The sequence below is a fragment of the Antechinus flavipes genome, chromosome 4 (genome assembly GCF_016432865.1).
Source record: "Antechinus flavipes isolate AdamAnt ecotype Samford, QLD, Australia chromosome 4, AdamAnt_v2, whole genome shotgun sequence".
NCBI classification, from domain to species: domain Eukaryota; kingdom Metazoa; phylum Chordata; class Mammalia; order Dasyuromorphia; family Dasyuridae; genus Antechinus; species Antechinus flavipes.
The window spans coordinates 55465570-55482321 of record NC_067401.1 but is presented as its reverse complement, the minus strand read 5'-3'; the positions used below and the strand labels follow the sequence as shown (position 1 = coordinate 55482321).

The window sequence follows — 16752 nt, the reverse complement described above, 5'->3', positions numbered from 1 at the left end:
TTATTCTTTTAGCCTTTTTTTTTTTTTTAAAACAACATGACTAATAAGGAAATGTATTTAGCACAACTTCACTATCTGATATCATATTTCTTGTCTTCTCAATGAGGGAGGGAGAGACTAGAAAGAGAAACAATATAAAGCTCAAATAAAACTGTAAATGAATGTTAACAAATAACACATTTTTATAAAAATTTTAAAATGCTTCAATAGCCCTCTTCTTCTTTTTTCCTTTTTTTCCTTTTTTGGCAACTCTAATTACTATTCCCTTCCCTCTAACTGGGAGGGAAAAAAAGAAAAAAGAAAAAACTTTTGTAATAAATATACATCAGAATCAAACAAAACAAATTCCCACACTGTATATGTCCAAAACCTGTGTTTTATTCTGTACCTTTAATTCATCATCTCCCTAATGTTAAGTAGCAGGCTACATCTACATTTAATGATCCAGAATCACAGTAGTACATTCATCAGAGTACTCTTTTAAGTGTTTTAATGGTGACTTTTCTTTACAACATTTTTACTGAATAAATTATTTTCTGGTTCTATTCTGTTTTAGTTCACAAAATTTTTTTCAGGTTTCTCTGAAACTATCATCCCTTAAGTGATTTCTTATGGAACGATAATATGCCATTCTATTCCTCTCAAAACTTTTCCACTATTTAGTAGTTTTCCATTTTTGCCAATTTAATTGGTATGACATGGAACTTCAGAATTGTTTTAATTTGTATTTTTCTAAGTATTAAAGCATTTTTTCTTATGATTATTGATAGCTTGGATTTCTTACTTTGAGACCACATGCCTGTTCATATCTTTTGCCTATTTATCCACTGAAGAAGAGATCTTTTTCTCAAAAATTTTAATCAATTATTTAATATCCTGGATAAGACCTTTATTGGAGAAAATAATTCTAATTTTAACACTATTGTTCCATAGATCTGAAAGGTAATTTCTTTTTCTATCTAAGCTATGTCTTCTTTGGGAGCCTGTCTTATATAATGTGTAATGTTGGTCTATCCCTATTTTCTCTCAAACTGTTTTCCAGTTGTCCTAGCAATCTTCTGTCACAGAATCAGTACCCCTTTGCTAGGATCTTTGTACTTATGAAGAGAAGTTTGTTTGCTTCTCTATGTTGCATAAACAGTTCTGATGATCATTGCTTTGCTATTTTAGTTTTAGATCTGATTTTGGTAAGATTTTATTATTCCTTCCCACTTTTCTCAATACTTCCTTTGAGGTTCTTGATCTTTTCTTCCTCCCCCCCCAAAAAAATATTTTGTTAAGAAATTAATTTATGGTAGTTGATTGGTTTGGCAATTGCAATATCTTTTTTTTTTAATTTTATTTTTTAATTTTTTATTTAATAATTACTTTATATTGACACTCGTTTCTGTTCCGATTTTTTTTCCCCTCCCTCCCTCCACCCCCTTCCCTAGATGGCAAGCAGTCCTTTATATGTTGGATATGTTGCAGTATATCCTAGATACAATATATGTTTGCAGAACCGAACAGTTCTCTTGTTGCATAGGGAGAATTGGATTCAGAAGGTATAAATAACCCGGGAAGAAAAACAAAAATGCAGATAGTTCACATTCGTTTCCCAGTGTTCTTTCTTTGGGTGTAGCTGCTTTTGTCCGTCATTTATCAATTGAAACTCAGGTCTCTTTGTCAAAGAAATCCACTTCCATCAAAATATGTCCTCATACAATATCGTTGTCGAAGTGTATAATGATCTCCTGGTTCTGCTCATTTCACTTAGCATCAGTTCATGTAAGTCTCGCCAGTCCTCTCTGTATTCATCCTGCTGGTCATTTCTTACAGAACAATAATATTCCATAACATTCATATACCACAATTTACCCAGCCATTCTCCAATTGATGGGCATCCATTCATTTTCCAGTTTCTGGCCACTACAAACAGGGCTGGCAATTGCAATATCAAGAGAACTAGAGAAAGGATCCTCTTACGTTATATGTTAGGCAGATCCCCTGGAACAGATTTACTAGAAGGCTATGAACGAGAGGTACATGGGATAAGCAGATAAAACTGATTTAATACATACATCATCAAAAGGAGTTCCCATATTTCAGATATCACAGATCCATCTAAACAGTAAAGAAATACAGATCTGATGATATTATCTTCTGATACTCCCCACTGCCCACCAAAGGATGCATAATTCTCTGGCATAGCAATCAAAGTCCTTCATAATTGGGCTATAATTTCTCTCCAGCATTATTTCATGGTACTGACGATTGAGCACTCAAAAATATTGCTATAGCCATTCCTGTCTCATCCTGTACTCTTCTATCTTGATGTCTTTACACCTGCCTTTCTCTATACTTGTAACTCTCTCTCTTCTAAGATTCAATTATTGACAATTCTTGCAACTAGGAAATTTCTTCCAATTTTTAGATTCTACAATACTTTCAATTCTCACTTAAACTTTATTTCTTCCACTGACTTTGGCAGATTGTTGAAGAAAAAATTATATGTGTTTAAAATATTCATATCCCAAACTATACATTTTTATTTTGCTAGAAGTTCTAATAATTATCCTCATATGTGATCTAGATATTGATTTATTCTTCAAGATATATATTTATAGAAGTATTTTAAGATGCTTCTATTAATTAATAAAAACCTATAAAAACATGTTGTCATGAAAATACCATGAAATCCTCAATCGGTATAACTTATTATTCCCAGAAGTTTAACTCTTTAGGTAAACCATAAAATATTTATCTATTTTAAGACTTCAAAAAAAAAAAAAACAAAACAGTTCAAATGCAAAAATTAAAGAATCAGATCTTGAAAATCTTAAAAACAATCTATTTCAGAAATCTAATAATAGCATTATCTTTAAAAGCAAGATGATCCTTGAATATTGCGACACAAAAACAAGACAATTTAAATAAATCTGATATTTCAAAATAAATTAAAGTTTGAGAAAAGGAAAGTTATCTTAATTTTTTTTAAGCATTAAGAAAATGCTAACCAAATATGACAATGGAATTCTCTGAATGTCTAATTACAATCTCCCCTCCAACCCACTATCCAAAAATTGATCACAGTAAAATGTAATTGATGTTGATCACCAGTCCCTAAGGATGAAGGTTTGAATAGAGACACAGAAATCTCTTCTTCTTTCCTCTAGCTGTTATATTTTTATGCAATCTTTATCTTCTATACTCATTCATTTAAAATCAGATCACATCCATGAGAGAAATAGCAAAAAATGTTTACCCAAAAATTGTCAAACCACAATCTGCCCTACTAGTAATTTAAAAATCTGCATCATCAAGCTGACTAGATTGTTACATTTTTCCAGAGGAACAAAGGATTCATCAACAAAGCAATGAACTAGAAACCAAAGTTCTAGTTTCCCTTTGTGAGAAACTGTCTCTAAAATTAATGCCTAACATTAAATTCCCTAGCGTTCTTAATTCTCAAAACTGTGATTCCTAAAAATCTAAATTTACTCCAGAGAAAATTTTAGAAAAGAAAAAAATAAGAAATCAAAGGATTATTATGATTTTTACTTTTGAGTGTAAAAAGTATGGGTGTGTATCTATACAAAATGATAACAAAAAAAATTCAAAACAGGTTAAGATAGGTTTAGTATCTAAATTATTATAAATTACAAAGATATGTAATTTATAATAATTTAGATACTAAACCTATCTTAAACATATAGGAATATTTGACTAAGAAATCTAAAAAAGTTTCAATATCTGTATTTTGAATAAAATGTATACTAATTATGACATTTTAATCATGATTTAATTCATACTGCATTGTCAAAACATAAAACTTGTGTTTATTTTATATACTTGTATTCCTACTGAAAATCATGTATTTTTGCTATCTATTATTATACAAAAATACATTAGGTTGTGAGACTTTTCAAAGATGGCCAAATGTGGCTTTCATTTTTTCAAAAATGCTTTCCATTATGTAGGTTTAATATTAATATTTTTTCACTTTGGAGGATGAAAAGAGTTTGATGGGAGAGAGGTGTAAGAAAAAATAGGAATGAGACAAGCTAAGCCCTCTACTTGAATATTACATGCCCCTTCTTTTCTCCTCCAAAAGCAGGAATTCTTTACCTGGGATCACAGATACACAAGAGATCTATGTCAGATCTATACACTTGAATGGAAAAAAAAATTATAACTTTATTTCAATTTGGTGGGTTCCCTTTGAAAACTTATGTATTTTACTTTTTGTATTTATTCTAAAATGTGATTCATAGGCTTTGCCCAATTACCAAAGAGGTCTGCGACACAAAAAAAAGTTAAACTTTTTCCTAGAGTTCATCTCTTCCCTCTCTTTCATCTTCAACCTTTCAGTATCTATTACCTCTTTCCTAGCTTAAAAAAAAAAAAAATCTTCATTTACCTTTCTACCCTCCCAAGCATAATATCCAATATCTCTCCTTTTTTTCACAGTCATATTCCTAGGAAAAAGCTGTCTATATTCAATGCCTCCACTTTCCAGCCTGTGAAAAGGAATAGTGAATTCTACCAATGCAATCATGCAGCTACACCTGCTAAACTAGACTTACTGGGGCACAGAAAGTGACTTGCCTCGGGTCCTGCCAATATATGGAAGATATAGTACTTGACTGAGCTCAAGTTTTCCAGATTCAGAAGCCAACTAACTACGTACACTACTCCTTGGAGTAGATATTGTGAAATTAGCCATAATGGTTTTTTTGTTGTTATTCATCCATACCATGCTGATTTTTTGTGACCCCTCTATGGGGGTTTTCTTGGCAAAGGTACCAAAACAGTTTTCTATTTCTATGTCCACCAGAATAAGGCAACCAAGGCTAAGTGACCTGCTAAGGGTCACAAAGCTAGTGAGTATCTGAGGCAGGATTTGAACTCCAGTCTTCCTGACTGCAGGCCAACACTGGATCCATTGAGCCACTTAGCTGCCTCCATTAAGTTTTTTATTCTAGAATTTACTATTAGCAAACAGTACAATCTATCTACATATTTCTGTAAATAGATAATGTAGACAAAGACATATGCTAATTTCATGTTTACTAATTACATGAACACATGTATATTATATGTATACATACAAGTTCATTATAAATTGTAGTTAGAAAAGCCTTTATAGTCCAGCTTTCCAAAGTGTAATGGATTCTACAGCATCTCTGACAAATGGTTCCCTAGAAACCTTGGAGACTTTCAATGATGACAAGGAGCTCACTTCTTATGGACAAAGCCCATTCTATCACTGGACAAATTTAATCGTTAGGAAAAGCCCTCAGTTCAAATCTGACTTCAGACACTTACTAGTTATCTTATCCTGAATAAGTCACTTACTCCTGTTTGTCTCAGTTTTTTCATCTGTAAAATGTGCTAGAAGGAAACAGCAAAACCCTAGAGTATTTCTGCCAAGAAAATGCCAAAAGGGGTCAAAAAGTCAGACGTGACTGAAAACAACTGAATGAAAATTGTGAAGATGGCTCAGTAGACAGAACACTGGATCTAGAGTTAGGAAGACCTGAGTTCAAATTCAGCCTCAGACACTCACTAGCTGTGAGATCCTGGGCAAGTCATTTAACCTTGTTTGCCTTGTTTCCCCATCCATAAAATAAGCTGGAGAAAGAAATGGCAAACCTACTCCAGTGTTTTTGTCAAGAAAATTCTGAATGGGGTCAGGAAGAGCCAGACACAACTCAACAATAATGTCAACACTCTATGATGCCTTCACCATCTCATAGGCAGACTTTAACTGTCAATATCACTCTTAGACTGGGGCAACCAAAATGGAATATAACATTCCAGGTGTGATTTTGATCAGAATTGAGCTAAATAAAAATGCTATAAATTCCTATATTTTTATTAAGTTATTGCTACTGTTTAAGATCATACTGAGAAATGACAGATAGACAAACAGTCCTGAAATCAGAAAGTTCTGGGTACAAATTCAATTTCTTACACAAACTTCCTTAACAATGACCCTTAATAAGTCACTTTATCTCTCAGTGCTACACATAATTTTCTAAATCTCCAAACTGCTTAATAGATGCTGATGTGCATTGGTAGAGGATAGTTTCTACACCAATGAAAATTCACAAATCCATTAAAAAAAAAAAAAGATGCTTTATAAGTTATTCAGTGAAATATTTTCACAACATTATTTTAAAATCTTAGTTTATTTAAAATAGGGAAATAAAAACCCTATCCAATGTTATTTTCAAAGGTACATATTTAATGTAATAAAATACAAAATATTTAAAACAAATTTATAAGAATTTGAAACAAAACTTCTACAGCATATCAAGCATGTCTACCATAAGCATTTGTAATGTCATATTCAGAAAACTTATTTTTAGTAGGTGAACATTTTCCTCAAAATTCCATTTTCTTTTTCATCATGTCAACAAGTGTCACAAAATAGAGTCCCTGTCGGTAACAATTAAATTTGTCCATGGGAAAATATTGTTTTTAAATAAATAAAGCATGCATTTTCTGATAGTAGCAATTTTAAATAAAATCTTTCATTTTCCTCAAATGAAAAGAGTTAGGAAATACCCACTTATTATCCAAATTGTTTTTTTAATCCCAAATCAAATAAAATCTATCTATAACCTTTCACTGATACAAAACTAAATACCAAGTTCTGGCATAAAATACAATGAAACTTGTTTTCCTTCACTAAGGTGACGAGCCACTTATTTCACATAGTCCAAGATATTAAAAAGTTTTAAACTACATGAGAAGATTATAGAAAAAAGACACTTATGGAAGACTTTTTTAAAAAAATCAATCAACAAACAATTATTAAGCACTTACTATATCTGGTATTGAAGATACAAAGGAAACAGTCAAATAGATGTTAAGTCTCTAAGGAGTTTACATTCTATCGAAACAAAATAGATGTGAATCTATGTGTGTGCATTTACTAAATAAATACAAGGTAATTTGGAGGAAGAGCAGAAAATAGCAGCTGTGATTTTAGGAAAGGCTTCATGTATAATGTGAGTTGAACTTTAAGGGAAACTAGCTTTTCTATTTTTTTTTTTTTTTGCTGAGGCAATTAGGGTTAAGTGACTTGTCCAGGATCACACAACTAGGAAGTGTTAAGTGTCTGAGAAAACTAGGAATTCTTAACAGATGAAGAGGGAATACTTTCTAGGCAAGAGGTAAAGACATAGAGAAGGGAGATGGAGTATGATGTGTAAGAAACAATCGCAGAAGGGGAGTCATATGTGATAATATTGAAAAAAATAAGATGATTACAGGTTGTGAAGATCATTAAATACCAAAGAGAAGACTTTCTTTTTGATCCCAGAGGAAATAAGAAAAGTTTAAATAGGAGAGTGGCATGATCAAAATCTGTGCTTTAGGAAAATCACAATGTTCTTTGTGTGCCAAACAGATTGGAGTGAGGAGATTCTTAATACAAGAAAACCAATTAGAAGCAGGACAGCTAGGTAGTGCAGTGCATAGAGCTTTCATAGGTACATATTTAATGTAATAAAATACAAAATATTTAAAACAAATTTATAAGAATTTGAAACAAAACTTCTACAGCATATCAAGCATGCCTACCATAAGCATTTGTAATTTGTAATGTAGAGTCCTGAAGTCAGGAGGACCTGAGTTCAAATCTAGTCTCAGATACTTAACACTTCCCAGCTGTGTGAACAACCCTGGGCAAGTCATTTAACCCCAATTGCCTCAGCAAAAAGAAAAGAAAAGAAAACCAATTAGGAGGTGATTGCAGTAATACTGAGGGAAGAAGTGATAAGGGCATAAACTAAAGTGGCTATGTGAATGGAAAGAGAGGAAGAGATACTGAGTTATATATAGAAGCAAAAAGATTGGGCAATCTACTGGATACATGATATCATGAAAGAGAGGACAGAATAGAGGATGACACCAAGGTTTCAAATGTGGGTGATTATAAGAATGGTAGTATCTTTAACCACAACAACAAAAAACTCCTGAAGAGGAGTATATTATAGACATACATATATGTCCATATACATATGGACAGATGATTTCCACTTTATTCACAATAAGTTTAAGATGCCAACAGTATGAATTCAGTTTGAAGAGCAGCTGGTGATATAATACCAGAACTCAATAAAGCAACAAGGACTGGATATAAAGATCTGGGAGACATTTGCAAATGGAAGCTGATAATGTCACTAAGAGGGACTAGAGAGAAGAGGTCTGGGGCAGAGTCTTAAAAATACCCATAGGTAAGAGAATGATATGAATGATGATCCAGTACAACAGACTGAAAATAAACAGTCAGATAGGTAGGAGGAAAAAAAAGAGAGAACAGTGTCAAAAAAAAAAAAAAAAAAAGTCTAGAGAAGAGAGTGGTTAAAGTGTCAAATACCAGAGTTCAGAAAAGGCCACCAAATTTGACAATTGAGAGATCATTTGAAGTTAGTAGAGAGATTCCACCCAAGATTATCAGAGAACCCAACAGACAAATTTAAATTCTTGGAAGCTTATCCCTGATGTCATATGCCTGCAGGTAAATTGAGGCCATATAGTAAGGAAGCAATCTTGACGGAGTTACTGAGAATGACCATGTAACATTAGGAAATCAAAGACCTCTGCCAGGTGGTAAACACCTCACATTAAGATTCCCTATTACCAAACTCTAGCATGTCCAAGCTTGTTCTGGGATACAATTCTGCACTGCCAACAAGTCTCTTAATTCCCTAATAGTTTCTACCATGTGAGTAACATGTCCTTGATCCCAACCAAAAGAGTGAATTATGCATTAATTATCCCTGCCAATGTTCCCCTCTATTAGTGTGGACAATTATGAGTTGACAGCACTTTGTTTTCAACATGTCACAAGTATCATTTAACTAATATTCCTGTGACTAAAATAATAGGTATTTTCCTCATTTATAAAGAAATGCACTTAAGTAAGGTCCAGTAAACAGCAGAATAAGATTTCAACTCAGGTGATCTTACAATGCACTAGAACTGGTGATCTAGACACGAATTCTCAGCATGTTAGCATTTTTTTAAAGACTCTCAAATGGAGTCATACCTTGTATTAAAATATTGATATCCTGTGCATTTGGTAGGTAGCTGAAAAGCCTTATTTTACAGACAGAATAAGGAAGGCAAGGTTTAAATAGTTGTCACACAACAAGAATATGAATGATTCCTTCTTCTTTTAGCTTATGTCATTTGTTTAAATCCCTTTTTTACTGTCTTTATTTGGAAGCAAAAAAGAATAAAAGGATAGAGTGACTGTGACTAATTTAACATCTCTAAAAAAAAGCAAATATAAAATTACTGGAGTCACTTAAATATAATAGAACACAATAGTTTCACATCACCTTAAAATTAAACTACTTTCCCTAAATAAAATTATTTATCACTATAATTTCCAAAAGTGACGAGTACATGATTTTAACAGAGAACCCTATTTGTTTATTCTCCTTTCTAGTTTAAGGGGGGGGGGGGGGGGGAAGCGAGTCGCTACTTACACGTGACACTAGAGACAAAAAAAAAAAAATGTAATAGCAATGAAAATCCTTTGCAATGAAAAAACATTTGTAATAAATTAAAAACCCAGAGATTCACTTTCCTGCTATCAACATTATGAAACATTCTATTAAATCACAACAAAGGAAGGGAAAGAGGGTACATAAGTGTTAGGATCATAATCTACGAATCGGGATGGAACAAAGACTCCTTTCATGCAGGAAGGGGAACCAAGTTGCTCAGAAAACTCCTTCAGTCAGGATGACAGATTAGTATTGCTTCGTTTGGGAGGTTAAGGAGAATCATTTGGTCAAATTAATCCACCCCCCAAATAAAACCGAGGAAGAGGGAGTCCGTGCTGGCAGCCCTCTTTGGGCAGGGCCCGGCCCCTCCCGTTCCAGCCTTTTCCGAATGCTGGGAGCAGCTCTCCCCCAACTCTCCCCACTCGCACCCGCGACCTTCCTTTCCACGCAGTGCCCCCTCCCACAACCCTGTGGCCAACAATACCACGCCCCCCCCTTACATAAGAGGCGCAGAGTCGAAGCGCTCCAGGGCCACTCAGAGCCGTGACACCACCCGGCAGGGCGCATCATCTCTGGGTGATGCTGGGGGGCCGTGGCAGGAAAATCAAGGGGAAGCATACGCTCCTCGGTCCAACCTCCGGTTTAGCGTGATCCCCGCCCCGACCCTTGCTGGAGGGCACCTAGGTCCAGGTGCGATGGGGGGGAGGCCCACGCCCTCCCCAATCCCCCTCCCCCGCACTGGGAGGCTCCCAGGCGTCCCCCCCCACCCCATCCCGCCCCAGGCACCGGGCCCTCTGACAGGTGGTGACCAAGGGAACCAGATGCGGACGCTCGGCCCGGCTCGGCCCCGCCCCCGCCTCGTCTACCTTCTTCCCTCCCCAGGGGTCACTCACCTGGGGGCTCCGGCGGGAAGCCAGAGATGCGACAGAGGAGAAAGCCAGGCCCGAGGGCACTGCTAAGGATTGCTGGCGACAGAGGTCTGTCCGTCAGTGCCTCAGTCGTTTGGTCAGGCAGGCAGGCAGGCGGTCCCTCCCCCGGCCCCGCGGCGGCGGCTCCCGCACAGCCTCTCCCTGACTGCAGTTGTCAAGTGGGGCTCGAGCCAAAGAACTCCAGCCAATCACGGCGCCCCCTTGAGCCTCGTCAGGACCCCGCCAATCCGGGCGGCCAGGCCTCTGCCTGAGCCGAAGGCAGAGACTGGAATCCTGCTAGGGAGAAGAGAAGGAGACGGGAGAAGAAGGGAGGGGCGGGGGAGAGGGAGGAGGGGGAGAAGGGAGGGGCGGGGGGAGAAGGGTGGAGCTGGGAGGAGAAGTCTAGGGAGAAGAAGGAGATTGGGAGGAGGGGGAGGGGAAAGAGACTCTCAGCCCTCCCATTCTCCTGACCCCGGGGATGCCCTAGAGTGTCATTATGTGGGAAGCCTTAAGTAGTGAAGTCACTTGCTTCTTTGGGGGCAATATGCAATTTGAACTTCTCCCAGGCTGGGGGGTGGATGTTCCACAGGCTGTCTCTTCTGCCCATCCTATGAAGTCCAGCTCACGTATTGATTGTCTGGGTGTCCCATAAAGGTTTCACGAGTTTGTATACCGATCACTTATCCAATAGTTTTTTATGCACCAGAAAGAGCCAGGAAGAAAGACCTGTGTTCAAAGCTTGCCCTGTCAATAGTGAACTGGTCAATATTTATCAACCAGCTTTTCTTAAAAAATATTTTTAAGTTTAACCTGCATTATTAACATTTCCTCCATCTCAAGTCTAGACTATCAACAATACAATACAATCAGTACAATAAATCAATATTTGTAGTGTTTGCTGATTTCTGAGATATAAATGTTCTCATTGAAAATTTAATAATCAACCCTTGGGTGTCATTTGAGATGACTAGCACATACCTGCTCCTGATACATTCTATGTTACCCTGGACAAATTCTTCTCTAGACAATTCTTTAAAACTATAATGAATAAAACAACAACAACAAAAACTATAATGAATAATAGATAAGGTACCTGCTGATAGAGGGAGTACTCACATAAAGAAATCTCTATACAAAAAAATCACAGGTCTAGTCCCTACTGTCCCATTATGTGCAGGCACTGTGCTAGGAAAAGGTTTACAAATTGAAAAGTGAAAAAAATCTCTCTTGTCCAGGAAATATTTATTATTATTATATGTCTTTTCATATTTTTGTGAAATCTGTCATATTTACCATGTGGTGCAATAAAATCCTATTGCCTTTATATAACATAATTTGTTCCATTGTTGCCCAATTGATGAACATCCATTTTGTTTCTAATTTTTGGCCACCACAAAATGTGTTGCCATAAATATATCAATCTTTCCAGTCTGATATAAAGCTAGAAAGGACTAGGACATTTACAAAGGTCAAAAAGAATGAGAAAGCCTGGAAAATAGTCTCCACTGATGGATATAACACCCATATGGATAAGATCCCAGACACACTGAACCAATAATAGTTCATGCTTATGTAGCATTTTCAGATTCAAAAAGGTTACACATAAATAGTTGTATTTTGGCCCAAAGAAGAAGCATTGCTTTTCTCAATGAACCCCTCCCTAAAAATAGCTCCAAATATCACTAATATACAGATTTTTTTATTTGGTAAACACCCCCTTGCTAAAAGGCTCATGACATTGTTTAAGCAATTAAAAAGAAATTATAATTGTATCCTACACACGCCTTCATAATGCTACCATTATGCTGATAATATTACTATTATAACTTAACTCCACTTAGACTCCCACTCAGTTCATAAATTGTGTCTTGCTTGCACTGGTCATGAATATTATGATAATAGTACTTTACTCTTTTAATGGGTTTTACAGTTTTCAAAGGACTAACATCAGCTCTAACTTTTTCCTCTTCTCATCTTCTTTTTATGTGTTATCTTCTCCTATTAGATTGTGAGCTCCTGGAGAAGAGGTACTATCTTACATAAGTCTTTCTTTGTATCCCCAGACCTTAACACAGTGCCTGGTACATAGTAGCTGCTATATTATTCAAAATATTGTACTATATGCATGGGGAGGTGCAAAAGAAACAATACAGTTATTAATTTAGTAATTTCATTGTAAATAATAAAATCTATGTGTGTTTGCTAATATTATCTCAGTAACTATTATATAATATTATATTGCTATATAATATGTATATAATATGTAAGCTGGGTTAATCCATGGATGGCTGAAGCTGAAACAAAGCAAGCTAGGAAAAGGAGTCAGGACACAAGCAGAAGTTTAATTAATTTCAAGGAGGAAAACAACCCCTACAAATAGAAGCCTCCCCCTTTAAGAAAGAGGGATTAACACTGCTGGTTGTGGGACTACTTATATACATAAAAGGGATTGGCTCATAACACAATTGTTCTTAGATTTTAGGATAGTTCTCATGATTAGCATTTCTTGAGACAACACAGGTGTTCTTTCAACCCAAGGGAACAGTATGTCTCAAGTTTTGGGAGTCATGGCCACCCTATGAGATACAGAATGAGAATTCTGTGATAGGAACAGAAGTGCAGAGTGATGGATGGCCCTGGAAAATAGGAGGAGCTAAATAAATCCCTCAGTGACCACTTGGTGCTGGTCCAAGCAATACACTTTGCCAGAGGGTAATATCATCCTGAGTGCAAAGAATTATTGTTATGCCAAACTCAGAACATAGCCTGTTTGCTGGGCCTTAGCTTTGGGAAACAGGATATCTCCAAAATATTTTGCTAAACATTATATCATAATACTATATTGTATAATATTGTAATGTAATATTATAATGTAATTAATAATGTATATTATAATGTAATAATTATGACATTATCATCATCTATATAACTAATATTACTTGTGAGTTGATTTTTTTCCCTGAAGTAGACACTTAACAGTCTATTTTAGTACCGAGTTGTGAACAAACTTGAATAACTTAAGCTTAATCTTACAAATTAAAAGTAATTCACAACCACAAAATAAGCCAGAAGGAACTTTACAAGAAGAAATATTTAAAACAATACTAAATAAGAAAAAATCAGGTCACTTCAGGAAAGGAAGAAAGCATGAATTAAGATCTAGTACAGGCGTCAGCAACTTTAATCCTTTTCCAGGGAAGACATCAATTATTCCACATAATTAAACTCTGAACATTTACTTTTTCTTATATAATAGGGTTTATTGTCTCATGCCATAGGAATCGGGAGCATGTGCATATTGTTTTGGATGAAAAGCCCAAGAGATGTGTAATGCTAAAGAAACTGAAGCAAGATAGAGATTAGAGAGTATTTAATATTTTATTTGAAAGGGAGAGATTTACTGGGACCAAATGGATCCATGGTTTGGTCCCAGGACTGAATGAGACTATCTTCTCTAAGAATCCAGCAAACAATGTGAGTTCTCAATGACATATATACACATGGCTCAGACTCAGGAGGTAGACTGAGGTAGGGGCAGATTCAAGGTGCTGAGAGCAGGAACTAGATGCTGACAGGGTGGGGTAAGTCACCCGAGATGAGATGACATAATGGAGGGAGGAACCCCAGAGATGGGGAGGGGCATCTTGATAAGACTGTTTCTGATATTCTAAAATATAAGATCTTGATTTTACCAAATATTCTGATTAAGAGGGAGGGTTGGTTTTGCAGAATTGAGCAGAACAATTATAAATTGAGGCAGAACAATAAGGGAAACAGAGCCAGGACAATTTAGGGAAACTGAGTCAGGACAATAAAAGAGATCTGTGGCATAATAGATGGAGTTTCTGGGTAATTAATAATCAGTAGGCTAGCAAATACAATAGATTGATAGTTGGTGGTCTTTTTCAGGAACCAAAGACAAAACTATAAAGATCCCTGAATACTTAAATACCCTTGTCAAGCTCCTTGACAAATGAAAAACAACCCTGATTGATGAATAATTAGTGAGGGGGGTAGATACATATGAATGAGGAGGTGAACTAAAAGTCTTCAGCTGCTCCTCAGAATGTGACTTGATCTTGGGACTCAGCTACCTCCAGCAATCTGGAAAAAGAATCTGTCTATCCAAACCGCTGGATATTTTTTTCCTTAGTAAACTGTGTCATCCTAAATTCTAATAGAGGTGTCCAAAGACATGGGACTTGTTTCCTGGAGGCAAAAACTCCCCTAAACTGGATTTTGTTTACACTTTAAACAGAAATAAAGTCTTTTAGTTGAGTGGTGTTCTGCCCAGGAACAAGAAGCATGTACTCTTATTTGGGCAATCTCTTCTATTAGCAATATCCCTCAGAAACTGACAATGACCATCTACAAAAGCCGAGATCCCTAAATAAGGAAATAATAGAAAGGGAAAACCTAAATCCCAATTCCATAACTGATAATTAATATAAAAATAATCATTTCTCAAAATATCTCATTAGATTGCTAAAATAGAATCATCCATATGGAGAATGCTAAGAAGCTGCTTTTAGAAGACTTGTAAATGATTGAAGCACATGTGGACTTTTTGGAACTAATTCCATTTGGCCTAATACATGGTTAAGAGTCTAGCTATGTCACTAGACCTGCTGACATCTTTAAAAGGGCCTGCGTCAGCAGTAGCCACAGCTTTAGCTGTATTTGTATTTGAGAGAGCACAGTAGCCTTGTTAACAGCGGTGAGAGAGTCATACTGTAAGGGGAAGTACTAGAGCTATAGGTCCCTTCCCTTAAGCCTCAAGCTATATGGGTGCCAAGAAATAGGCCTGGATCCTCTAACTTTTCTTTTTTTTTTCTTTTGAACAATGGAAACCTGAGAGTCTAGGAAGCAGCCAGCTCACTATCAATGTCCTGAGGAACAAAGGTCCAGGATTCCAGCCTAGCTGGACACAAATTTGATGGACAAATACTATGAAGGAAATAAGCTGAACTGTGAACATCTAGAGTCTGAAGTGATAAAAGGGGAAATGTAGCACAATGTTGGGGGAAAGGTTTGTATTTTTGTTCTTATATCTGTAAATTAAATATCCCTTTGTAAAAGCTACCCAATGATAATTGGTTAAAAAGAACACTGATGGTAGGGACCCCTGTTGATGAAAGAGAAAATAGAATCCCCCATTTCTCTCAGTGTATCTAAGAAGGGCAGTATGAAGTGTGAATCCAACAGGCCTAATCCTTAGATAGTGGGGTCAGAGACAACCATGTTATATTTATTATATTTTATCAATTCTAAGTCAGGAAAGAAAGTACTCCAACTCTATTCCCTAGAAGCAGCATTATTGAGAAATTACAAGCAGAAGAACATAATGTATTAAAATTGTTGTTACTCCTTCATTTTTAAAGAGGACCAATGATATAACAAACATGATCTCTTGACTCTGTGGATGAATTGGATTGATTACTTCCAGAGTTATCAAAGTTCAGTGGCAAGGCGAAGTAAGGATAACTGGTGATGGATTGGGATGCTGTGTCTAAGTTCTAAGCACCCCACATCTGCTGGTGCAACTGACTTTGTGGTCATTAGAACAAATTGTTCTCATCCACCCAATCTTCTGAGAGTCTTTGTGCTTAGGATAGACATCTCCCTAACTCACTGATGGGTTTGAGGCTCATCAATTGAAGCACGTGTTTAGCCTGTCAAGGAGCCTGTTAATCAGCATGCGACTACTTCTCATGCTACAGCTTTGTGGAACCACAGGTGAGAGTTGAGTTTTGGTAGACACCAAAGGTAGATAGATAAGCAGTTCTGAAAAGGACTGGCAAGCCCTCACCCCAGAGGTGCTAGTTTTACTTAAACACCTATACACTCCTATGTTAAAAATATTCACAGAGGGAATACTTTAATCTAGAGAAAGGTAAGTTACCTAGTGTAAGGGATTCGACACTTTCACCTCAATCAATCATTCAATAGACATGGTTAGATTCTAAAAAATGATGTACAACACTGTTTTTTTCCTTGGGATCCCTTTGATAGGCACAAATTCTCCCTTAGTTTTGTCTAAAGCAGTGTGATTGGCTAGCTAAACAAATAAACCAAGGGACTTTAAATAGTGAAGATTTAGCAGTGAGGCAGTCAAGTGGGGAGAGCTCTATGCTCTTGAATGCCTTGAGAAGGCGAAGCCTTGTGCCTGTACCAGAGAGCATTAAGGGAGTGAGCAAAGTTGAACATAGAAGCTGTCTTGTCTTTTCTCTCTCTGTGTCTCTGTGTCTGTGTCTGTGTCTGTGTCTGTCTGTCTCTCTTTCTCTCTCTCTCTCTCTCTCTCTCTCTCTCTCTCTCGCTTTCTCTCTCTCTCTCTC

General features: G+C 36.4%; 1 protein-coding gene across 4 annotated transcripts in view; it reads right to left on the bottom strand.

The window, feature by feature from the left end:
* WDR47 (WD repeat domain 47) overlaps nucleotides 1–10700 on the bottom strand; it is a 76171-nt gene extending 65471 nt beyond the window's left edge. For 2 of the 4 annotated variants that reach the window (XM_051993166.1, XM_051993167.1), the window contains exon 1: nucleotides 10403–10700. The gene's annotated coding sequence lies outside the window, so the exon portion shown is untranslated. The remainder of the gene's footprint in view (nucleotides 1–10402) is intronic. The other 2 variants (XM_051993168.1, XM_051993169.1) reach the window with 1 other exon arrangement.
* Nucleotides 10701–16752: the final 6052 nt, after the last annotated feature.